The sequence below is a fragment of the Phaenicophaeus curvirostris genome, chromosome 15 (genome assembly GCF_032191515.1).
Source record: "Phaenicophaeus curvirostris isolate KB17595 chromosome 15, BPBGC_Pcur_1.0, whole genome shotgun sequence".
Taxonomy (NCBI): Eukaryota; Metazoa; Chordata; class Aves; order Cuculiformes; family Cuculidae; genus Phaenicophaeus; species Phaenicophaeus curvirostris.
Genome location: NC_091406.1, coordinates 18,228,720 through 18,255,381, shown reverse-complemented (window position 1 = coordinate 18,255,381; position 26,662 = coordinate 18,228,720).

Genomic DNA, 26,662 nt, shown 5'->3' with positions numbered 1-26,662 from the left:
AAGCAACGTTGCAAGAAGATGAATGGGATCTACCGAGTGTCCTGGGTGATCTGGAGAGGAGAGGCTTTACCTACACCTCCCTAGTACCTCCTGGCCTTTGTGAAGCTCCTGCTAGACAACATGTGCGTGCAGCTGCTGCATGTGAGGCCCCCCCCCCGGCCCAATGCTTTTCATGTTTCCTTGGTCTAGGACCATGTTTCTCTCTAGCCTCCCTGACAAGCTTTGCTCAGGGTCGTGCTCAGGAGGGAAGACTTGCTCCCAGGCTCTGCCATGGTTATATGTGGCCATATAACACAATCAGCTTGCAAGGTTACTTACTCATCTCATTATACGAGCATAAACCCTAGGCAGACAAATATAAAGCAAAATAAGGTTTATGCCTTCTGGAGGAAGCTTACTGCATCTCCTAAATTGGAATAAAATATCTACAGGTGAAATACGTCGCTACTATTACAACAGGGCTCACTGTGGTATGGGAAGGGCTCCCAGAGTGATGGTACCAGTAGGGTCAAGGACCAGCCCACTGCTGGCAGTGGAAGAGCCAGAGGATGCAACCCTTTGCTAGGGAGGCAGGGGCAGTGTGACCTGCAGGGGCAGTGGGACATGGTCACAGCAGGTGGGGATGTCTCCTTCTGTTGCCTCAGCTGCGCAGCCGGGTGTCTGCCTCAGTTTCCCAACAGCTGGCTTTGAATGACAGTGCTTGCTCCCATGCCAGCAGTTAATGAGATCATGTTTGTACATGGCTTTGAACACAAATGTCTCTGCAATGTGTAAGTGCTAAGTACTATTAGCAAGTAACAGCAGCTCTGCTTTGGTACAGAGCTCTGCTGACTTTGCCTGAGGCCATTCAAACCCAGTGAAGCATCACCTTCAGCAGCACTACCTGCCCTGTGGCAGACCTTCACGTCACCCAGCACAACCCATGATGCTCTGGAAACCAGCTGGAGATGGATCTGCCAGTCCAGAACAGAGCCCCCTGGCTTTATCCAGGTCGAGGAGGAGGAGGAGGAGCCTAAACTGAGTGGGACCTGGGAGAGACACCATCACCAGGCAGGAGTGTGAAGGAAGGCGTCTCACCAGCAAGCTGGGACCTGCAGGGGCTGGCATATGCAGAACCCAGGCTCAGAGCTGGTTGCTCTGGGAAGGATGTGTTCAATGCGCTCTCTCTGCTGTTTCTGGGCTGCAGTGTAGCCTGCAGACATCTGTGCTGCAAGGCTGGAGCTAGAGCCGCCCAAAAGCACTGCCAAATCAACCATCGATGCCCCTCTCTGGGCTGTGCTTCCCCTGCATGCAGCCTGCTTAACACCCATCTCAGCCTCCACCCTCACCCTTATTATCATGCTCTTCTCTGCCCTTCCTCCTCGAGCTACCTGATCATCTCTGCGCCGGATCCTGCCCGGAGACAGATGATGTGCTGGACAGGAATGGCAAAGTTTATTAAGTTGGGGTGGGAAGCTCTGGCAGGCTGGGTTCACAATTAGGCTCCCAAAGGCAAGATCATAAAGCATTCAGACACTTGGGATACAGGGCTGATTACCAGCATCTTTCATCATTAAATATTAACACCAAGGCTGCTTAAAGGCCAGTGAAAGAATTATAGAATTTAATACCTATCACGCTCTATCAATAGGCCGGGAGAAATATGGTCCTTTCGCCTATGTTTTTTTTTTAATGCTTCAATGTAAACTAGAAGACTGGCAAAATTAAACAGCACAATTCTTGGTTAAGAGCCACTGGGAATTGCAAACAGGGAGCACCAGGGATCAGGCTTGTTTGATATGCTAGGGGAGCGAGCTCATTAAAACATAGGCATTGGTACCAGAAGGAGAGGAAATTAAAGCATAATTTAAGAAAAGAAATCCATCTACATAGAGCGACTCCAGCCCCTTGTGCTCCCCCGTGGGGCTGCTGGCTCCCTGGGACCCCAGCCAGCTCGAGGCTGGTGGCCTGGGCAAAAGGAGCATTTGCACCCACCTCTGAAAAACTGTTCTGGTTCTGCTGAGGCAACGGACACGGTGTCCACAGAGCCCTTTGTCATCATATGCACGTGGGGTGTGATGACAGGGACACACGTTCCTTCCAGTACTTAAATGGGGCCTAATAAGGTGGAGAGGGGAAACACCCACCTGGACTTGGCTGCTCTCCCCATCCAAGGACAGGCTGAGAGAGCTGGGGGTGTTCAGCCTGGAGGAGGCTGAGGGGAGACCTCATTGCTCTCTACAACTACCTGAAAGGAGGTTGTGGAGAGGAGGGAGCTGGGCTCTTCTCCCAAGTGACAGGGGACAGGACAGGAGGGAATGGCCTCAAGCTCTGCCAGGGGAGGCTCAGGCTGGACATTAGGAAAAAAATTTTCACGGAAAGGGTCACTGGGCACTGGCAGAGGCTGCCCAGGGAGGGGGTTGAGTCACCTTCCCTGGAGGGGTTTAAGGGACAGGTGGACGAGGTGCTGAGGGACATGGTTTAGTGATTGATGGGAATGGTTGGACTTGATGATCCGGTGGGTCTTTTCACCTGGTGATTCTCTGATTCTATAATTCATGTAGAGCTCTGGGAAGAGTTTTAAAGGATGTGCTGGTATAGATGCACAGTTTGAATGAGCCGGGGACTCCTGGTCCCAGGAGCAAGGCTGGCCAGTGGCTCTCCTTTGGCAATTCCCTGTGCTGCTGCTTTTTTTCCCAGCCTTGCCCTCCCAACCCTCCTGCAACCCTCCCTCCCGCTGTACACAGTAATGAAGCGCTGCTGCTCGCTCCCTCATCACGGGCACGGCAGCACAGCCAATCAATACCGTAATCAACAGCCTGAGCGAAGCCAGCCGGGTGCCTTCCTTACTCTCCGTTAGCAAACACAGAGCACACACAGCTTCTCCCACCACCAGTGCAGGCACAGCAAGGTCTCCAGCCAGGCTGAGGTCTCCCTGGGCTGTCCTGCCCTCTGCTTTTCTCCACCAACCCTACTGATGGCTGTGCAAACATTTTACGTGGCCAAGTCAATCTGCAAAGTCACAGCTAAAATCAGAGCCAGAACACTTAATATATGAAGGCTGCCCTGATGTCAGAGGCTGGCTTTTCCCTGTAGAAAGACAATCCTGGCTCTGTATTTTCTTGGATGGAGACCATGACGGCTGCAGTAGGGCATGTGGCATCTGAAGGATGCTCCTTCAAGCTCAGAGATGGGATGCCATTGCCCTGCTAAAGGCTCACTCCCATCCCACGTCTCCCTTCCTGTATGGGTATGGATGGCCAAGAAGATTTGATTATGCAAAATCAATGCATTTTCCCCAATTGTACTTTCTATAGAAGCACCATGACAGTTTTGACTTGCAGAAACCTTGCCAGCAAGGTGCCCAGCACCAAGCTGGAGGAGTAAAACCATGAGCAGAGCTGCCACGCTACCCAGCATTTTCCAGGCTTTGGTTCCTTATAGCCACACTTGAATAGTAACTCAGACACCAAGGCTATAGGATCAAAATAGTCATGTTTACACAATGGTTAGCATCATGTCAGTATAAACTCAAAATGCTGGCTCATACCAGCCAGGAAGTATTGATGTGTGAACATTGTACCACCAGGCTTATGTACTGTCCCTCCAATGGACAGCATAAACCTGGCATAAAACCCTACCTGTGTTGCATGCTCCGTATCACACACAACATAAACATGATCCTGTGCCTGCGTGTCTTCAGGATTTGCTTTCACAACACACAGACATGTGTTCTAGGCAGGTAAGTGGCTGAATTAAGACTCAAAAACCACACAACTGCTTTTGTTGCAAAGGAAAATCAGTGGTACTGTTGGAGCTGGTGACTGCACAACAGTTTCTGGCTCAGGACCTCATTGCTTCAGGTTGTGTTCCCTGCAATGAGCAGCGGGGAAAGCTCCTGGGCTGGTTTGTTCTCTGACTGCCAGTGCCAAGCCTGACCCTCCGACAAAATCAGAGCCGCTCCGTGAATGCCCGAGCGTAGTCAATTTGTGATATTCCATCCTTTCTGCTGCACACATCTGGAAATAAGAGCATGGGAGCTGCCCATGCCCAGGGTGACCGAGAGGGGAGCACAGGCACCTGCATGGGTCACTGACATCAGAAAACAGGTGTCTACAGGGCACTAGTCTGGACTAGCTGCAGGTAACTGCAGCTAGGTATCCTCAATTCCTTCCAAAACCACTCTCCTGCCCTTAAGCAAGGAATCATGGAATGGGCAGGGACACCTCCCACTGGATCAGGGGCTCCAAGCCCCATCCAGCCTGGCCTTGAACCCCTCCAGGGATGGGGCAGCCACCACTGCTCTGGGCAACCTGGGCCAGGGCCTCTCCACCCTCACCGCGAAACATTTCTTGCTAAGATCTCATCTCAATCTCCCCTCTTTCAGCTTTCCCCTCCTTTTCATGCTGCTGCTGTCATCTCTGTTGTTCCCTCTTCACTCATCACCCTTTCCCATGAAGGCTCCACAGCTCTGCTGCCCCACACCCCCGTGCGCCCTGTGTTGCCTCAGTTCCCGGGGGCTCCCCCCGCCAAGCTCACCCCGCCGACCCGAAATCAGGGAAGAAACCAGTTGCGGAGTCAGAAAGGCAAATCCAGACATGCTCGACTCTAGGGAGCCTGATTGCAATAACTAATTAGGTTCTCAGAGCCATTCGCCGTGCAAGAAGAAAACCATATCCCACTCCATATTTTCTAATGAATCCCGCTCAATGTTTCCTAATGATTTGTTTAACCGAGTTTTCAGTGTCTCCGGGCTGCAGCGCCAGTGTGGCCCTTTGCAACTGAACCCAGCTGTTGGGGGAAGCTTCTGATACTTACTCACATTTAGCTTTCCCTCCTGGTACGCAGGGCTTTTTATGCTTCCCATGGCAGCAGTGCAAATTCCATCTCCTGGTGCCATACAAAGCAGCCCCCCTTCTCCCTGTTTACTCTATTTAGATGCACACAGATGGTTATAATTTTTTCTTCTCTTATGAGCATCCCTCAGGGAATCTAAATCATAGAATCATCAAATCATGGAATAGTTTGGGCTGGAAGGGACCTCAAAGCCCATCCAGTTTCAACCCCTGCCATGGACAGGGACACTTCCTACTGGATCAGGGGGTCCAAGCCCCATCCAACCTGGCTTTGAACACCTCCAGGGATGGGGCAGCCACCACTGCTTTGGGCAACCTGGGCCAGGGCGTCACCACTCTCAGCGTGAAGAATTTCTTCCTAATATTTAATCTAAATCATCCCCCTTACAATTTAAAGCCATTCCCACTCCTCGTATCATTCCATGCCCTTATAAATAGGTGAACTCTTCTCTCCCTCCGCTGGTGCAGCCCACCATGGTCCCACAAACCGCAGCTGAGGCTCTGGCATCACATTTTGCACCCCAGGAACTCCATTCCCATTTACCCACAAGAACTCTGATCCTGCAGACATTTAGAGATGCAAATATCTTCCCAGCTGCAGAAAGTTTTGCTGAACTCAGGAGGGCTGCCTGCAAATACCACTATTACCGTGTAGAAGAATTAGGCATATTTTGATAAAATCTTCTATTTTAATTGTTATTTTCAAAGACAGTCACTCTGCAGTGATTTTTCTTTTACAATTATATTGTTTATTGCTTCCTGCTCCATTATCTCTCAGCTGTGTGCAGATATACTTTTTTTCCTATCTGTGCTGTTATTTTACTAGTGGCTAAGGTCATACTAAGTTATGAGAGTTGCCAAAATCATGTTTCTTTCTCAATATATACATTTTAATACCCACACTTGACTTTTCCCAGTGTTTTATTCTTCTCCGTTGCACATATCTTTCCCTGGGGAATTGCCAGTATGGCAATAAATCACCGCTAATTCTCTTCCCTGCTCTTCACACCTCTTCTTTATACAAATCTAATTTTTCACACATTCATTTGAATACTGCTTATGAACAATATTTCTTTTTAAAGAACTGAGGCTTTTCCTAGTCACCCCATTTTTTCCCTTCCCTTCTCCACTTCCCTTCCTTTGAAATGCAGCACCCTGACAACTTTACGCTGACATTGATTTCACATCCCTCCCTGTTGTACTGTAATGGTTCTCTTTTCATAGAATCATGGAATGGTTTGGGTTGGAAGAGACCTCAAAGATCATCCAATTCCAGCCCCTGCCCTGGGCAGGGACACCTCTCACTGATCAGGTTGCTCCAAGCCCCATCCAACCTGGCATTCAACACCTCCAGGGGTGGGACAGCGAACGCTTTTCTGGGTAACCTGAGTGTCCCCACCCTCACAGCAAAACTTTTCTTTCTAAGATCTCATCTCAATTTCCCCTCTTGCTGCTGAAAACCCTTTCTGCTTATGCTACCCTGCTGTCCCTGATCCAGAGCCCCTCCCCAGCTTTCCAGGAGAACATTTCAGGATTGGAAGCTGCTCCAAGGTCTCCCCGTAGCCTTCTCTTCTCCCAGTTGAACAACCCCAACTCTCTAAGCCTGGCCTCATACAGGAGGTGCTCCAGCCCTCAGATCATCTCCGTGGCCTCCTCTGGACTCGTTCTAACAGCTCCATGTCCTTCCAGTGCTGAGGACTCCAGAACTGAACACAGGGCTCCAGGTGAGGTCTCACAAGAGCAGAGGGGCAGAATCCCTCTCCTCTCTTGCCCTGCTGCTATCACTTCTGATGCAGCACATCTCTGAGACCCCTTTGCAGAAGTTCCCTCTTCTGTGCCACACTCCCATGGCTGTACTACCACCTTGCACAGCTTATTTGCCCCATATTATTTCCAACAAGTCTTAAGAAAGTCCAAGTCACCTCCTGCTATTCCATTTTGTATAGCACTTCTGTAAACCTTGGCTCCTCAAGTGCCTGTGCTGAAGCCATGCCGCCTGTATCTTTTCTTCTCACATCTCTCATTCACAGCAGGTCTAGAGTCTGTTGTGACTTAATTACAGCACCTTTTAAGATTCCTCCGGGAGCTGTGGCACTAGTAGATTTTAATATCCCACCCATGACAACGTTGTCATTAGTATTATTACTTCTACTACTATGATTAGTGCAGTACAGGCAAAACGAGTGGCTCCATTCATCCCATATTCCAGCAGTTTAATCCAAGAAATCAAATGCAGGCAATAATTGAAGAGAGAGATGTGATGCCTGCATGCTGGAACAGCAAGCATGTTTGTCACTAATAAACTGTGACATGATTCTAACAAGGCTCCTGCTGACCTGGATGTTGCCAGAGAGGAGCAGGTCCAGGAGCGAAACGTGGAGCTGGGGCTGCTGCAGGAGGATGCTTCAGCTGGGTGTGGGGTGGCAAAGGCACCATGCCTAGACACTCCTGGGAAGTGCTGAGTGCCTCTGCCTCAGGGATGAGCTTTAAAGAGTGTATTTCTCTACCTGTGCAAAGCAGTGGTGGCTGCCCCATCCCTGGAGGTGTTCAAGGCCAGGTTGGATGGGGCTTGGAACAACTTGATCCAGTGGGAGATGTCCCTGCCCATGGCAGGGGATGGAACAGGGTGATTTTTAAGGTCACTTCCAACCCAAACAGTTCTATGATTCTGTAATTCTATGATTCTATTTCAGCCAGCAAGACTTCCCCCGTGTCAAACAGGCTGTTGCCCTGCAGTTGGGTCAGCAGAAGCTCCTTGCAGCTTCGCTCACCATTGGGAACTTCCATCACACATGCTGCACATAACCTGGATGCTGCTCTTTCTAACTCAGTCTAAAGAGTAGAGGTGGTCAAATGGCTTTCAGGGAATAAAAAACACTCACGAGGTTGACAGGCCACTTCATCTGTCTCACTCCAGCACAGCACCTCCACCAGCCCCAGTGAAAGAAAGACACTGCTCTTGGTGAAGCCTGGACACCTGAAAGTATTCAGTTAGCCGGTATTTGGTCTATGAGCTATACAAAATAAAATACAAAGTAAATCCCAGCTCTGTGGGCTGCACATAAATTTCCATGCTCACTCAAGGGATCTGGGCTGGGGTCAGAGGGATGTGTGAGTGCCCTGTGCCCCATCGCAGCTGCAGACGGAGCCCGCTGGAGCTTGCTGTGCACAGAAGGCATGAAAAGCACCAGCTCTACAGGCACATATTTGCATTTCCAGCTCTGTGCCTGCCATTCACTCTTGCTTACTCTTAGCTGTGGTGTGCAATATCCAGAAATTCTGGGAAAATAGCCAGATTTCTTTTTTACTGGACAATAGTTCTGTTTAGGCGAAGATGTGCAAGGAAATCCTCATGTGGGATAATTTGAAAGCAGTGGAGCAAAGCAGACTTGCGCTGGCTGAAGTTGTCACCCTATAACAGAAATCACTACAGCAAAAGGAGGATTTTCAGCAGCAGAAACTGGGGAAAAATCCTGTTCTGAACAATACGGACACTGCTATCATATCTCCCAGCAACATCCACCGAAAATTAGGGACCAAGGTGAAGCAATGCTAAAGAATAAGAAACTCCATAAAGAGCCCTTCCATTTCTACAAGGGAAGAAAAATACATGCAGACAAAGATTAAATGCCACTTTCAAGAAGCATTCATATGGACTTCAAGGAACAGCTCCAATATAGAAAACAAGAAAAGAACATTTCTGAGAACTTCAATTAAATACAAGGTAACTTGGAATCCTTCCCATCCGTTCCTTAAATTTTCCAGACTATCTTTTCCCTTTTATTTCTTGTACAGCTCTCAGAAAGGCTTTGCGACATCAAAGATACTTTTTGTCTCCTTTGTTCAAAATGTATAAATTTGCCTACGAAAATTAGAAATACCATCGACAGCGAAAAATAATTTATTTGTAAAAGGAACTAACTTTTGTTTGAACTAGAGCTGGGAATTGAGATAATGTCTATGAATATGGGGAATGAATAGATGGAAGTATCTGAATTTATGGAAATACATGAATTCTCCTTTGCTGATAGAAAATTACAATCAGGGCCCATTGCAAGCCAAATTAATATTCAACATAATCTCATTCCCACACGGGAACGCAGAAAGACAATTGATCTTGTTTCTACGAAAATCAGTGTGAAAAATGCACTGAGCAATTCTTTCAGCAGACGAGCATGGCCAGCGTGACACCTGAGCTAACACAGGTTCACACTTCTTGCCTGAACACAAGAAGCCTTGAGAGTTGGGCTTGTTCAGCCTGGAGAAGAGAAGGCTCCAGGGAGACTCTAGAGCAGCTTCCAGTGCTGAAAGGGGCTCCAGGAAAGCTGGGGAGGGGCTCTGGATCAGGGACGGCAGGGGTAGGATGAGGGGGAATGGTTTTGAGCTGAAAGAGGGGAGATTGAGATGAGATCTTAGGAAGAAATATTTTGCTGTGAGGGTGGGGAGGCCCTGGCCCAGGTTGCCCAGAGCAGGGGTGGCTGCCCCATCCCTGGAGGGGTTCAAGGCCAGGTTGGATGGGGCTTGGAGCCCCTGATCCAGTGGCAGTTGTCCCTGCCCATGGCAGGGGGTGGAACTGGATGGGTTTAAAGGTCCCCTCCAACCCAAACCATTCCATGATTCTATGGTTGTTGGATTAGATTTGAATTTATGATCCCACGTCATCCTTTTTTTCCTGTTTTTAGTCATATCCATAAAGCTCCGTGGGAGCATCAGTAATTACGCTTATCACCCAGAGGTCACCTTTTGAGATATATTTGCTAAATCTTCAATCTCCTGCTAAAATAAGATGTTTTTCTTAATCAAGGTTGCCATGAGAGGCTCAGCACTTGCTGTCTTGCATGGAGGAATATTAGTGCTACCAGACATTACTTTTTATTTCTCTTTCAAATGCATTGATTTTTTATCTATTTTATTCTGAGAAGGAGCTGTGGCACCTATTTTACATTCCGCGGCTGCCTCAGGAGTTGCAATAACTTGAAGCACTGGATGCTCAAACCAGTGTTTAGCTGGAGCCAAGCTGGATTCGCAGTCAATCCTGCCAGCTCAATGTCTTCAACATCTGCTGAGGAAAAGGAAAACGTGGCATCTCAGGGTGGTTAGGCCCAGAAGTCAGTGTCGCTGGACACATCTTGGGGAATGATCAGCATTCCTCCCCAACAGGGCTGTTGCTGATTTATTAATGGAGCAGTTTAAAATCAAACCAGCACGGGAGAGTATTTAAGTCAGCTACAGCCCAGACAGGCATGCTAAAGGCAGGCAGCTTTCCTCCTTGATATATGAACAATCTCTGCTTCTTAAAACAGATCTCAAACTGTGTAACCCAGAGGAAAAAGAGGCTTGGCAAAAGAGTACATAATTTGATTTCTGCATAGTAGAAGGTTACACTTGCATAAGAGGCACAGAGGAGAATGGGGCTTTTCTGAATTGGGCAATGACGCTTGCACAGGGACAAATCAATATAGAAACTACTTGCAATGACCGAGGGTTATAAAACAAACAGTGGTGGTCACTCACAAACTCACAGCAGCCTCTCATCCTGGTTTCTCCCTGCCTCTTATCCCAGCTGCAAAACACGCTGTGCTTTGTCATGGGAAGAGCCTGCTGCTGGCAAATCTTTATTCTCATGTTTGAGGTGCTCTGTATGGGGGCAGCAGCTGGGTTGAAACCTCACTCCAGATATAAGAAAACAAAACAGTGCCAGGGAAACAAAAGTGCTTAAAGCACCAGCCTCATTGTTTAGGGAAGGTAAAGCTGGAATAAGACATTAAACAACTGCTTCTTTTCACAGTCTTTCCTACCAGGCATGGCTTGGCCACAGCTCTCTGAGTAAGCAGTACCTGATAGTGACAAGATGAGAGGAAATAGCATCAAGTTGCACCAAGCGAGGTTTAGATTGGATATTAGGAAACATTTCTTTACCGACAGAATGGTGAAGCCCTGGCAGAGGCTGCTCAGGGCAGTGGTGGAGTCTCCATCCCTGGAGGGGTCCAAAAAATGTGTGGCTGTGGCACTACAGGAGATGGTTTAGTGAATACAGTGGGGTTGGGCTGATGGCTGGACTGGATGAGCTTAGAGGTCTTTTCTAACCTTAAAGGTTCTATGATTCTGCCTGCCTGGTTTCAGGATGCTCTTGCTGGAGCAGGTGGTTGCTTTGGCACACCAAGGGGATGTGCCTCCTGCCTGGTTATCCAGCTGGGCTTGGGTGGTGGATGGGTACCTATAAGAAGCTGCAGATGTGCCTTTGTGGCCACTACAGTTAAAAGAGGGTACCTAGGGGAGGTATCCAAGCCTAAAAAAAGGAAGAAAGGAAAACATGGGGACATCTAGAGCTTGAGAAAAAGGAAAAGAGCAGGAGCTTGGAACAGGCAGCAGAGGGAAAGCAGACCTGGAGAGAGAGGGGGGAGCTGGGACCAAAAGCAAGCTCTGTTGCTCACCATTGATGTAAACTTTAACTCAATGTTACTTAAGGACTGATGGCTTTGGAAAAGAAACCACAAGTAATTAACCTTGATCTGCTAATGGGTCAGCTCAGCTGAGAGCACCAGTTTTGCTGATAGGGGTGGTGTAAAGAGTGGAACAACCAATACAGATACAAGTGGCTGAAAAGTCTGAAAAATATTCTAAGGATGATCTGAAAGTAAGTTTATAATGGGTAAATAGGGATGGAGAAGTCCATGATGGCTGGAGCCAGGGAACTGGCACTGTGGCTGTAAAATCTGATGATGTGGCAGTGGTCAGTGATGGGGGTGCATTTATGGGCTGCCCCCCTTCTGCACCAGTGCAGCCTCCACCAGTGCAGGTTCTGAGGCCAAACACTCCCAGCCTTCCCACTTCAAAGAAGAGTGATCGAGGTATTCTGTAGCATGGTGTGTCTTCTCCAGAACCCCAGGACAAACGCAGAGGCGGGTTGGAAGGAGCAGGCCAGGTCTCATTTACCTTGTAACAGATCCTTCAAAGTCTTACTCAAATGAGCGCTTCAAGTTGTGCACGGAGGGTATTAGAAACCAGCCTAGGATGGGTGCAACGTGCTTCAGGAACTATCTTCTGCAGCGTGCCCAGGGACCCTTAGCAGCCTAAGGGCTAATAAGCATCCATGCAACCTTCTCATCAGCTAGGCCAGAAGTCCAGAGCACTAGGTCTTAGACTAAAGATCTCCAACATTGAACAAGAGCTACTGAGGAAGTGAGGACGTTCTCCTAACGTACGGGAGATCATCAGAGCTATGACAACTACGAAAGGCAAGACATCAGAATAGGACCAGTAGTCTGGGCCACCATATTCATAGAATCATAGAACGGTTTGGGTTGAAAGAGACCTGTACAGGTCATCCTGTTCCAACCCCCCTGCAGGATCAGGGACATCTTCAACCGAATCAGGTTGCTCACAGCCCTATCCAACCTGACCTTGAATGTTTCTGGGGATGGGGCCTCTGCTGCCTGCCCAGGGAACCTGTGCCACTGCCTCACCACTCTCATTGTAAAACATTTCTTCCTTATAGCCAGTCTAAATCTCCCCTCCCTTAACTATTATAACTTAAAACTAATACTCCTTGTCCAGTCACAACAGGCCTTGCTAGAAAGTCATCCTAATGCTGTGTTGTTGGGGAGATGAGGAAGGCTGGGATGCTGATAATAGCAACCATTGTGGCGTGTTCTGGGTAAAAAGAAGAAACCTTTAAGGACCTCCTGCAGCTTCTAGGGGAACAGGTCTTCATAAATATTGTTTGGTAAGTAGTGAGACCACCCACATGTGCGTGGCATCTCAGCTATAGGCTTGTCTTGATCAGGGCAAACAGCTGAGTTTGAGGCAGGTGGTGCCAATGCACATGTCGATGCACTTCTCTTACATCTGTTCCCAAGCATAGATGTGGACTGGTGCCTTTAAGCTGATCAGAGCAAATCCTGTCTTTGCCCTTGTTGCATCTTGACCTGCTCAGATGAACCTAAAGGTGTAAATCTGCATCTCTGCAGGTGCTAACTTGGGGCTTGGCAAATTGCACTGATTCACTTGTGAAACCTGATTGAGGGGCTGCTGAGGTAGCGCTCATTTCTCATGAGGCCACAAGATAAAATATCACTCTATATTCCATCTCTCCTCCACTCTCCTCCGACACGGCACTAAGCGGTGTGGGAGGCAGAAAATATGACATAATTTTTCTTTAAAAAGGGCATAAGGAACTGCAGACAGGTAAGCGTGCTTTCTGTGACAGGCAAAGCGGAAGAAACGGTGATATACAAGAGAATTAAGAGGACCCTAAGTAGATCTGGATATATTGGGGAACAGTCAACATGGCTTCTCTAGGGGAAGTCATATCTCGTAAATCTATCAGATCTCTTTGAAGGTGTCACGTGGGTCCAGATAAGGATTAGCTGGCTGCTGTAGTTAAATTGCATTTTCCAAAAGTTACATTCAAAGTCTCTCACAAAAGGCACTTGGAGCCACTGTGATGTTATGGAGTACAAGGGGAAGGCCCTCCGCACATTTATAAGAGTGTTAGGGTTGTTCATCTTGGAGAAGAGAAGACTGAAGGGACACCCTATTGTGGCCTTTCAATACTTAAAGGGGGTTTAAAAGAAAGATAGGGAAAAAACTTTTTAGCAAGGCTTGCAATAATAGGACAAGGGGTAATAGTTTTAAACCAAAAGAGGAGAAGTTTACACTAGATATTGGGAAGAAATATTTTCTTCTGAGGGTGGGGAGGCCCTGGCACTTGTTGCCCAGAGAAGTAGTGGCTGCCCCATCCCTGGAGGTGTTCAAGGCCAGGCTGGATAGGGCTTTGAGCAACCTGATCCAATGGAAGGTGTCCCTGCCCATGGCAGGTGGATTGGACAAGACGACCTGCATGGGCCCTTCCAAACCAAACCATTCAAGGATTCTATGAATAACATGTAACCAAGGGAAGGATAACTGACTGGTGTTTGTGTTGGCCCAAGACCAGTCACCCGGTCCCTTGGAGGCCTGTCTTGGGATCTATAGTATACAACACTCATCAGTGATCCGGAAAAGTGGTGAATAATGAAGTGACAGTGTTTGCCTATACGACAAAATTATTCAGGATCATGAAATCTAACACTGGCAGTGAAAAGCTCTGGAGGATCTTCCAAGACTGAGTTACCGACAATAAAACAGAAGATGAAATTCAGTGTAAATAAATGTAAGGTAATGTCAGTGGAATTGAAAAAAAATCCAGAACGCAAACACACTTAAACCTAGTTCTTGAATTATCTACTGCCATTTATCAAAGAATTCATACAGCACCATGGAAGGAGCCCTGGGAAAGCTGCTTGGACTTGTGCCTTATCAAAAAGCAAGGAGGATATCAGGAATCGCTCAAGGGAGAGCTAACAGTACAGGTATTGTTATCATAAGCATCATGGAGATCCACAGTCCATCTTTATTTTGAATACTGAGTGGATGTCTGATTCTGCATCTCATAAAGGACACGGGAAAACAAAAAAGGCAGATCTAATGATGTTCCTGATGTTGAGAGACTGAACAGACCAAGGTTATTTAGCTTGGATCTACCATGGAGGTCTATCCCAAGTGTTTTGGAGAAAGAAAATTGGAGTTGGTCACTCCCTCATTCTGGCATTACAATAAGAAATAAGACAATCAGGAGGCAGATTCAAAGTGATGACTGGGAAGCTCTTCATAGAGTCATAGAATCACCAGGTTGGAAGAGACTCACCGGATATTCAAGTCCAACCATTCCTATCAATCACTAAACCATGTCCTTCAGCGCCTCATCCACCCGTCCCTTAAACACCTCCAGGGAATGTGACTTAACCACCTCCCTAGGCAGCTTGTTCCAGAGCCCAATGACCCTTTCCATGAAAATTTTTTTCCTGATGTTCAGCCTAAACCTCCCCTGGTGGAGTTTGAGGCCATTTTGCCTTGTCCTGTCCCCTGTCACTTGGGAGAAGAGCCCAGCTTCCTCCTCGCCACAACCTCCTTTTAGGTAGTTGTAGAGAGCGATCCACTGTTTCACGTGCAACACCAGACTTTGCCAATACTTCATCTGTCTCAGCACAGTAGTTCCACTGACCTCATGGTGATCAACCCAGGGCCCTTTGATGGGTGTCCAAGGTTAAGCCACAGCAGAACCTGCTGTGACTAAAAGGAAGCGTCTTTAAGCTCAGAGAGTGCAGTTCAACTGCCCTTCCATGTTCATCACACAAAGCAGAGCCGTAGCCCATCTGGCCCCTGCCTCCTGTATCAAGAATGGTGTGATCAGCAGGAGCAGGGAAGGGATTGTTCCCCAATATTCAGCACTGGTGAGGCCACACCTCAAATCTTGCATTCAGTTTTGGGCCTCTCACTACAAGACAGATATTGAGATGCTGTAGCCTGTCCAGGGGAGGGCAACAGAGCTGGGAAAGGGTCTGGAGCCCAGGGGTTCTGGGAGCCTGGGGCTGTTCAGCATGGAGAAGAGGAGGCTGAGCGGAGACCTCATCGCTCTCTGCAGCTCCCTGAAAGGAGGTTGGAGCGAGGTGGGTGCTGGGCTCTTCTTTCAAGTGACAGGCGATAAGATGAGAGGAAATGGCCTCAGGTTGTGCTGGGGGCGTTTAGATTGAATATTAGGAGAGATTTCTTTACTAAAAGAGTGGTGAAGCCCTGGCAGAGGCTACCCAGGGCAGTAGCGGAGTCCCCGTCCCTGGAGGGGCTCAAAAGACGTGTAGCCATGACACTTTGGGACATGGTTTAGTACACAAGGTGGGGTTGGATTTCATATTCTTGGAGGTCTTTTCCAACCCTAATGATTCTATGGTTCTGTAAATGCCATACCAATCTGTTTCAAATTCAAATCTAATGCAATGTGGGAGAATGCAGCTGAGGAGCACAGCAAAGAAAATCTTTACTTTTCTCCTGCACATAAGGTGAGGAGAAAAAAAATAAATTTTTTATTAATACCAGAATTATTCAAACATAAATGTGCTGCCAGAGCTAGGTCTGTAGACAAAAACTCAGAGGAGCAGATGAAAGCGTGTGCTGCGGAGAACTGAAAGGATGCACAATGAGAGGCCACCTTCACTGCCCCATCTCTGGAGGCCAGGCACGAGGGACTGCTGCCAATCCTGAATTCCAAAGCACTCTTTTCTCTTCAGGATGTTGAGGTAGCATTCAGCTCCCCTATGTTTAGCTCTCCTGTACGCAGTGTTTAATTCCTCCCTTTCTTCTTTTTTTCCAGGGAGACACAATTAGAAATAACCCGTCAGAGTAAAATAACCAAACCTCACTTTCTGTCTAGAAGTCTATTTCAAGAAGAAAGAAGATTGCGTGTGAAGAAAACTCTCACCAGTGAGGTTCGACATCAAAAGAATGTTTTGCATGGACTAAATAGAAGTATTCATTTTTCATACATGCACAGATCCACACTGACACTAGTTAGACTTTCATACGAGCACGCTTTGTTTACTTAAAAGCTTGAAGGAAGGGAAAATGTCACAAACGCTCATGTAAGCCTGCATGTGCACCAATCGGACACATCCAGCATGGCTGTTTGTACAAGCAAAGATCTCCCAATAGGCCACGAAGCGTTCGCATAAATCATCTGCCCAATCATTTAAGAGAATGAATAATTCATAGCAAGGCAAATGCGTTCACAAGCAATTCATATGAAGAGCTGGGAGCTACATTCAAGGAACGGATTTGCTGTTTGCTATCTCTGTGAACCTGAACATGCTTTGCCTCAGCTCCTGACTTTTCACAAACCTGGAGCAGTTCTGTAGCTCCATCCCTCAAAATGTCACTGGTCATCATCCATCCCTGGCTGCTTGTCCTCTCGCTGCACCTCTCCCAGCAGATGAAAACCACAGCATCTCCTACAGACAGCAGTGCTAGTTAGTCTGACACCTCTAAATTACTTAATGGGAGTGATTTAATTTCTTCTTCCTTCGTTTCCTATCTCTTGAGGCTGCTTATGGAGACACAGAGCTGATTTGCATGACCTATAGAGCTCAGAGACTTCCGTCTGTCCATGTCCAGAGTACAAAATCATAGAATTATTTAAGGTTGGAAAAGATCTCTAAGCTCATGCAGTCCAGCCAACAGCTCAATCCCACTATGCCTACTGAACCATGTCCCAAAGGGCCACGTCTACATGTTTTTTGAACCCCTCCAGGGATGGAGACTCTACCCCTGCCCTGGGCAGCCTCTGCCAAGGCTTCACCACTCTGTCAGTAAAGATATTTTTCCTAATATCCAGCCTAAACCTCCCCTGGCACAACCTGAAGCCATTTCCTCTCATCCTATCGCTTGTTACTTGGAAGAAGAGACCAGCATCCCCCTCGTTCCAACCTCATCTCAGGTAGTTGCAGAGGGCCAGAAGTAGTACAGCTCTTTGCCCTGTGGTCCAGACAAGTCATCTCCTTTCTCTGTTTCTCCAGCTGTAAAATGGTGAGGAAGATACTCAGCAACCAGAAAGTTTTTTTGATACCTGAGGGGGACCAGGGGTTTCTATCAGCCAAGCTCTGCTTCTTACCTCCCGTCCTCTTTGAAACTAAAGGTGGTGTGGTACTGTTGGGATAAACAGGCAGATGTGGTCCCTGCAGGGTGGGCTTTGCCTTCTCCTGCCCCAAGCCTTCAGCTCCAACACCACCAGTAGGAGTAAGGGGGCTCCATCAGTGCCCCCTCATCTACAGAAACAGCCTTTAGGAGGGAGGTGACAGGCAACACCACTCAGCCAGGAACCCTTGTATTCTCAGTAACATCTTTTTGGGGAAAACTGCTTTTTATTTTCTTCAGTGTCAGGTGCACCAGAACTGGCCCAGTTCTCTCTTATCTTGCATGAGATGCAAAATATAAATAGGAGCAAAAGGTTTCCTATAGATATATATCTGTCCTCAAAAAAATCCGCTGCACAGCCTCAAGTGATATTACATGCTCAGCTATCAATTCTGTTTTCCAGGACCCACTTACAGGATCACTCCTAAGCCTTTTAAGAAAGCTTTGCCATGAGAACTAAGTTCACTCTGCAGCTGCCCAAATCCCCAGGCAGCAAACATCTCGAGAAATCCAAACTGCTTGATAAGGAAACTCTCCCACAGAGAGACGTGGCTTCTCTAGAAGATTTCAGACCTAACGGTGGAATGCAGGAAGCAAAGACACACCTTGCCCCGACCCAAGGCAATGGTCTTTACCAGTCTAAAAGCTGCACTTGTCCTGCTGCCCACCTGCCCAAGCGGCTTGTGATGCACCATGCGTTCCTTTTCCCTCCATGTCTAGTCCTCGGCGCTCAAACGCTGATTACGCTGAGAGCTGATGAAATACGATTACATTTTTCTCTTCATTAAACATGATATAGAATCATAATTCACACATATAAAATTGTTTTATTCCTTTTTCCTGTTTGCTTTGGAATGATTTCATGGTCTCGACAATGTAGGTTTAGTAACACCGTCTCTTCTGCAGAGCCAGTCAGCCGCCAGAACCCTGCAATTTTAATGATCTAATCCGACAGCTAGCATGCTTTAATTTAAAGTTTTATTAACGACCACTTTCTACCCTCAAAGACTATATTAAAATTTGTTAATGGAATTGGAGATTATAAATGCCCCACTGCAAGGCCCCCTTGTGCTGTTCTGCACTACCCCCTTTAGAATTCAGAGCAATCCTATTAACTCTTCTTTATATTTTGTATAGGTCATTTTGATTGCAGTTTTTTGTGTACTTCCCTTATGAGATAGCGTTCCCCGAATCTAAGCATTTGAAAGAATATAATTTTACAAAAGATCACATATTTCAGATTCATTATCCTTCAATAGTGAGCTTAAAATTTAATTTCTTTGACTTATTGCAAATTTTTTTGAGTCTACTGGGGGAATGGAAATGAATTCCATGGGCAGCATCAGTCTGTGCGACAGAAATGACAGAATTCGCCCCAATCACTGTTCAAAAAGAAGAGGAAGAAGATGAGGAAGTGGGATCATAGAATCATGGAATGGTTTAGCTTGGAAGGGACTGCAAAGCCCATCCAGTTCTAACCCCCTGCCATGGGCAGGAGCACCTCCCACTGGATCAGGGGCTCCAAGCCCCATCCAACCTGGCCTTGAACCCCTCCAGGGATGGGGCAGCCACCACTGCTCTGGGAAACCTGCGCCAGGGCCTCCCCACCCTCACAAGAAAATATTTCTTCCTAAGATCTCATCTCAATCTCCCCTCTTTCAGCTTAAAACCCTTTCTCCTTATCCTATTCCTGCACTCCCTGATCCAGAGCCCCTCCCCAGATTTCCTGGAGCCCCTTTCCGTACTGGAAGGCTGATGCATGGTGTTCTTTGGACCTGCCCCAACAGCTCCAGGTCATTCCTGTGCTCAGAATTCCAGAATTAAATGCAGGGCTCCAGGTGCGCCTCACCAGAGTGGAGCAGAGGGGCAGAATCCCCTCCCTTGCCCTTCTGGTCCCACTGCTTTGGATGCAGCCCAGGACACAGTTGGTTTCTGGGCTGTGAGCACACATTGCCAGCTCAAGTTGAGCTTCTCATCCACCAACACCCCAAGTCCTAGTCTTCTGGGCTGCTCCAAATCCATTCTCCTCCCAGCCTGTAACTGCAAAGACACACACCATTCACGGACGTAAATTCACAGGATCAGGACAACCAGTTGTCCTCTGCATGCTGGGAAGCGTGAAGCCCTTTACACAGAACACATTTCTTTTTCATGCACCCCATTACCACGTGAAGGCTGCCTTTCTTAGCTCAGTCTTTTCATGGGCATCTTGATGCTCTTCGCGAGGTCTCCCAGACTGCACTCATGCATCAGGGCCCCACGTTCAATGTGCCACGAAAGGAATCCCCCATATTCATTATTTAAGGACTCAGTAAAAGCATCACCCGTCTCCACATCTCCACGGCTCCCAGCGCCAATGGTTATTGTTTGCATCGTGTCTCAGGAAATGCACTATTAATCATTTGTTGTATAGACTTAATTTCTCACAATTCTCCTCTCTTTATTTTCTGTCCCTATTGTTCTTTTCTCCTGCTTAAACGTTTCAGCCACCCAGTGAAAAGGCAGAAACAACATCAGGTTCTCAAGAAACCAAACAATCAATCAGTTCACCAGCTTCACAATGGGACTCAACGGGAGCAGCAGGGCAGCTGCTTGTTGTTTAAATATCACTCACCCGAAAGGCTTGGCCAGTGTACAGAAAAAGCAGTTATTCACAGGAAAAAGAGGTAGGTGAAGGACACAGAGGGGCATTTCTGAGTGGAAATCTTTACATTAGAGATGTTTACGCTTGAACTACGCATCTGGTCTCCTTTTACAGCTGATGAAAGCACATTGAAACGTAGGGTGCAACTCATCTGATGCATTTGAAAGATCAGCCCTAGGACAAAATGAACCTGCCATGCTATGAAGTGCCCACTTCTCTACAGCGTCCCCTAAAAAACAGCTGGAACAGTTGAGAAGGGTAGAGCATACACCTCTAAAGTAAGGGAAAACATACTCCTTGCTCTGGAAGGAGTCAGATCCCCAAGGAAAACGCTTTCATAGCTGGCAGGTAAATCTTCTGGCCTTGCCTATGGATGCTCCAGGCTTTGTGTGCCAGATGAGTGTAATCAGAGGCAGGGAAGAGCACTGGATGAGGTGGAGCACCTGAGAGCCATATAGTCCCTTTTACAGCAGAATTATGTGATTTATTGTTCACTTACCTTCTGCTTCACTGTGACAGCCCATGGTGCCAAAGAAATCACTGTCACTGGTGGATGGTCAGTTCCTTTCCATCTTCCTTTCCTTAGCTTCATACTCATTATCCTTTGTACTGTTGTTCTTCATTTAAGCCCTCTGTACTGCTGATGTGCTCCCCTACCACTGAGGCATTCACTTACTCAGTCGCTGGATGACTTTCCCCTGTCCTCACATCTCCACAACCAAGGATTTTGAAATGCACAGCAGCAGACCCTGTGCCTTGCTTGCTTCTCCCTTTTTCTTCTGAAATCCTTCCAAATTGTAAACCCCTGTGCAGTGTGAGCCCTGCAAACCCACCTGTGGGAAGGATGAGGTTCCCATTATTGAGGTATTCTTCACTTGGGAATGCTCATGTCTGCAGGAAAGCTGGGGAGGGACGCTTGATCAGGGAGGGCAAGGATAGGATGAGGGGGAACGGTTTTAAACTGTAAGAGAGGAGATTGAGATGAGCTCTTAGGCAGAAATGTTTTGCTGTGAGAATGGGGAAGCCCATGCGCAGGTTGCCCAGAGCAGTGGTGGCTGCCCCATCCCTGGAGGTGTTCAAGGCCAGGTTGGATGGAGCTTGGAGCAACCTGATCCAGTGGGAGGTGTCCCTGCCCATGGCAGGTGGGGTGGAACTGGATGGGCTTTGAGATCCCTTCCAACCCAACCCATTCCATGATTCTATGGATATTTGCTTCATTTGCTGGTTCCTCATACACCGCGCAACCAGGACATGGAAATAACAGCACGTGACTGCAGAATTCAAGTCCAGCTGGCATGAATCGTGAGCATGCAGTTCGGAATTTATCTTTAGTGAATATTTGTATGTTAAAGTTACAGATTTGCTTTTTCACCATGTTTGCAGTAGCAGTGCTCAAATATTTGTGGAGGCTGAACACAGCCTAATTGAAATTCCGTTGAATTCAAATTAATATTCATGATTTTTTTTTCCCTTCCACTCTTCATTCACCTCCAAATGGAAGCAGCTTCCCGCTGCGGAGGGGGCAGCTGTGAGCTGGTCGACTCCTGTAAGGGTGAAAAGTTTGGCAATCCAATTTGAATTTCTCAAAGCAGCCACACACTGGATGTCACCGCTATCTACATCTTTTGCATGTATTGACAGGCAGGTCTTGAGCTCAATCGGTTTATGCCTGTGTCGGGCGGGTGCTGATTGCTGGAGATGTTCAGCACCTCGCTCTGCCTGGCTGCTTGCACCACCTGCTCCTTCCTCCTTGGCACCCAGCTCCCGTCACTGTGACAGTGCCCTCTGTGCAGTCAGTGCTCCAGCTCGCAGCTCCCTGCTTTCGCAAGGCTGCCCTCCGAGCAAGAGCCAACCTCCTGTTCATGTAGCTCCTGAGCACGCCATCAATACAGAGTGGCTGGGACTTCTCCAGGAGGGAAGGGCAGAGATTTGTGGCTCTCTGGAAGTGGAGAGGGATTTGGGGACATTGCTTATTTGTCACTGTGCAGGAACAGGGCTGAGCTCACTGAGACCCCAAGCCCATCAATTGCGTTCTTGATCATAGATCAGGTGGTTTCTATCGAAGGTGAGCTGATATTTTTAGCAGAATGTGATGAAACCCCACACCTCTATAAAGCATCTTATCCAGACCTCATCCACTTTTCCGTGTCTAGTCAGACTGCTGCTTTCTGTCTGCCACTAAGGAAATCTTGTACGGGGAGATTAGAGATGCCTGGCACAGTAACACCTTCCTCCAGTCACCCAGGAAACATAAGACATTTTTCTTCTTCTTTGGAAAAACATGAAAATTAAATTGGAAGCATGACATGGATGCAGCTCTGCCCAGATAAACTCACACGCTGTCAGGATGCAGATGTTCCTGTGGACGAATACTGCTCATTTGCTTTTCAGAGCATCCCAGGTAGTCTGAAAGCACTTTTCATCAGGTATTTATGGTCCCCAGTAAAGCACTAAGGTAGAAATACTATAAACTACACATTTAACAAGAAAAATACAGGGATGCCAAAACATACTTAGAAGCACTGCAATGATTTGAAAGACCTTGGAATGATATCAGATGATTTTTCAAGTTCAACAAGACCAAGCGCAAGGTCCTGCACATAGGTCAGGGAAATCCCAAGCACAAACACAAGGGGAGCTGAGAATGGTTTGAGAGTAGCCCTGAGGAGAAAGACTTGGGAGTGCTGAGGGATGAGAAGCTCCACACGAGCTGGCAATGTGCACCCGTTGCACAGAAACCACCCGTGTCCTGGGCTGCATCCAGAGAAGTGGGACCAGCAGGTGAGGGAGGGGATTCTGCCCCTCTGCTCTGCTCTGATGAGACCCCACCTGGAGCCCTGTGTCCAGTTCTTGACCCCTCAGCACAGGAAGGAGATGGAGCTGTTGGAGCAAGTTCAGAGTAGACTATGGAGATGATCTGAGGGCTGGAGCACCTCCCGTACAAGGACAGACTGAGAGAGTTGGGGCTGTTCAGCCCCAGAAGAGAAGGCTCCAGGGAGACCTTAGAGCAGCTTCCAGCACGGAAAGGGGCTCCAGGAAATCTGGGGAGGGCCTCTTGATCAGGGCGGGCAGGGATAGAACAAGGAGAATGTTTTTCAGCTGTAAAAGGGGAGATTGAGATAAGATGTTAGGAAGAAATGTTTTTCTGTGAGGGTGGGGAGGCCCTGGCCCAGGTTGCCCAGAGCAGGGGTGGCTGCCCCATGCCTGGAGATGTTCAAGGGCAGGTTGGATGGGGCTTGGAGCCCCTGATGCAGTGGGAGGTGTCCCTGCCCATGGTAGATGGGTTGGAACTAGATGATCTTTGAGGTCCCTTGCAAGCCCAACCACTCCACAATTCTATGATTTCTTTTTCCAAAGATGGGCTTTTACTGCTGCTGACCCTGTATAGAGTCACAAATACTGTTCGTTTTCCTCTTGATTTTTTTAATCTTTTATGTGCCTTATGGCTGCAACACCTAAAGGAAGTAGAGGCAGGTGGAGCAGCATGCCAGCTCTTCTCCCCAGGTACAGGATAGGCAGCAGACCTAAGGAGTCCTTGCAGCAAAGAGACTTTACGACTCCCAAATGCTGTACCCCTTTCCTGCCTTAGCAAGGAGAAAAGCGTAAGGCAAATTTATCACGCCTCTAAATACCAGTGCAGCTGAACACAGATTTTAAAAAGTCAACGCATTGCTCCAGCCCCAGCCATGCCTCTTTGGCACATCATCACCACAAATCACAGTTAGAGCTTCCTGAGCACCATGTTTGCATTTCCATACCCGAACACAACTGTAACATCCTCAGGCTGTAAAGCTCAACTTAAATGCCATAGGAGTGCAAATGGCAGCTGGGGGAAGGGATGCCCAAGATTTAAAAAAAATACCCTTTTTTTTCCCAGTGCTGTGATTTTATTACAGGGTTTCATGTTTTGTGGAGTTTCCACTCTGGTTGTGTCTCATGAATGTCAGGCACCATTGGGCTGCATCAGCTGAGGGAGCCCTCTAGTCCAAAAAAGCTCTCCCTGGCATCAAATGCTTGAGGGAAATGTGCAGGACCTCTGAAGTTGTTTAGAGACTGCTTATCATCACCGAAACTTCCTTCTCACTCCTAAACATCTATACCCCTAGATCCTTGGTTTCATTACAAGCTGGGCAGAGGATGGATTGAGAGCAGCCCCGTGGAGAAGGACTTGGGGTGCTGGTGAACAAAAAGCTGGACAAGAGCCATCAGTGTGCACTTGTAACCCAGAAACCAACCATATCGTGGGCTGCATCCAAAGCAGCGTGGGCTGCGTCCAAAGCAATGGGACCAGCAGGGCAAGGGAGAGGATTCTGCCCCTCTGCTCTGCTCTGGTGAGACCTCACCTGGAGCCCTGCATCCAGTTCTGCAGTCCTGAGCACAGGAAGGACATGGAGCTGTTGGAGTGAGTCCAGAGGAGGCCATGGAGATGATCCAAGGTCTGGAGCACCTCCTATATGAGGACAGGCTGGGATAGTTGGGGTTTTTCAGCCTGGAGAAGAGAATGCTCTGAGGAAACCTTGGAGCAGCCTTGCAGTACTGAAAAGGGCTACAGGAAAGATGGAGAGAAACCTTTTAGCAAGGCCTGCTGTAACAGGACAAGCAATAATGGCTTTAAACTAAGGGATTTAGACTGGCTAAAAGGAAGAAACGTTTCACTGTGAGGGTGGTGAGGCAGTGGTCCAGGTTGCCCAGAGAAGCAGTGGGGGCCTCATCCATGGAAACATTGCAGGTCAGGTTGGATGGGGCTTTGAGCAATCTGATCTGGTTAAAGACGCCCCTGCTCCTGCAAGGAGGGTTGGAATGGATGACCTATAAAGGTCCCTTCCAACCCAAAACATTCTGTGATTCAGCGTCAGGATGGCAGCAGCTCTCCATGGTTAATTGTCACAAGCTGGAAAGTGGCAGTGGTCTCAGGAAAAACAGGCATCTGGAATACATCTGTAATCATCTCTCTAGCTGTCTGTGTGTCTGCACATCTGGGCTTCCTCTACAGGCAGAGACCTTTGGAGGAAGACTCTCACATTCACGGGATAATTCAGGCTAGAAAGGACCTCTGAGTGTCACTTAGCCTGATCCCATCCCACCTTTCCTACATGCTCGGCTTAGGCTGGAAGGAAAAGTTATTTGAAGGCACAGCAAGCTATCTTTTAGGAAGCAAACTCAAAGGGAATTGAATCGTGCCAAGTACTCTGCCGTAAGAGATGTGCACAAAGGGTTGAGCAGGCAGCCTTAAATCTGAATAACTTTTCTGCTTCAATACTTCCCCTGTATTCCCACTTTAGCTTGTATTCCTGCTCCTCTGGGGAAATTTCTGAGGGATACCAGGCAGAGGGTGAAAGATTGAATCATCTCTTAAGCTGTACCCACCTGATCTCCACGATCCTAAAGGCATGCAAATAGAAAGGGACCAGAATAGGGTAAAAGAAGTTCACAAAGAGAGCAATCCAAGGTGAGCTGGATCTTCTCATGCCCTCGTACCCGAAACATCACGAGGATGGATGGCAGCCAGCAGAAGCTTTGCTGTCCTGCATGTACTGATCGCTTCACCTCATGTTTCTGGTACCAACACAAAGCTCACCAGGCAGCAAACTCTGGATATCTCAGTGTTTCTTTTTAAAAACACAGACAGAGCAATTGCTGCTGCCCTGCAGCCCTCTGATCCTGCCCTTGCTTTGGCAGGGAGATGAATACCGTTGCAGCTCACCCAGCAGCTCAGCCACTGTATTATTAGGTTTCTTCAAAACCCCTGAACGTCCCATCTAGACCCGGTGACTTAATATTTTTTAAATTACCTATTTGCACCAGTGCCTCTTCATTTGATACCTTAATCCTTAATAGCAACTCACCTTTATTACCAGAAAAGAGCAAGTCAAGAGCAGATTTCTCCCAACATCCCCTGAGGTGAGAACTTATGAAATGAAATCATTTCACTTCTCAGCTGTGTCCTCATCTTCCTTAATTGTTCCCTTTGACTCCTGGGGAGCCAGCAGACCTGGCTCGTTCCTTTGCAGGCTTTCCTTTTCCTGGCAGACTTGAATTATCTATTGTTTGTTTTCTTCCCTACCAAGACTTGCTGTTTCTTGTGGGCTTCCTGTTTCCCCTCTTTCATGCCGTATTCTCTGCCCCTGTTTATTGACCTTGTGAAGGTTGGATTTCCATTTTTTGAAGGAGCATTGTGTGGCCCAAAAACCTTCCTGAACCCTGCCATTTACCTGCGTGCGCTCCTGCCTTCCTCTCGTGCCGGCTGATCAGCCCCACGCAGGCAGTTCGAGCCCCTTCGGTATTGTCAGGTCCTGGTGTAGCTGAGCATATGCTGAAATCTCATTAATGGCAATTAAAGTGGAGCATGTGGTTAAGTACCTTGCAGAAGGTAGCTGTTTTGCTGTGTCACTCCTTAAAGAGTATCCATGCCAAATTTCAGCATTTTAATCTCTTTACTTTTGACTCTTGACGCTGATGCTCGGCTTCCTCATTTGGTTGAAATCTCTCCATCTAAAGGTTAGCATCGCCGTGATAGGATTTGATCCTCTTCTTTCCCGAGGATGATGAACATAATTACATTTTTAACAAGTGAATTAAATTACAGCACGGTTTCTCTAACAATGAGCGCTCTCCCCGCGATGTGCTGGAAGTGGCGCCGAGCTGATTGGGCGCGGGAGCCTGCCCCGTGCTTCAGAAT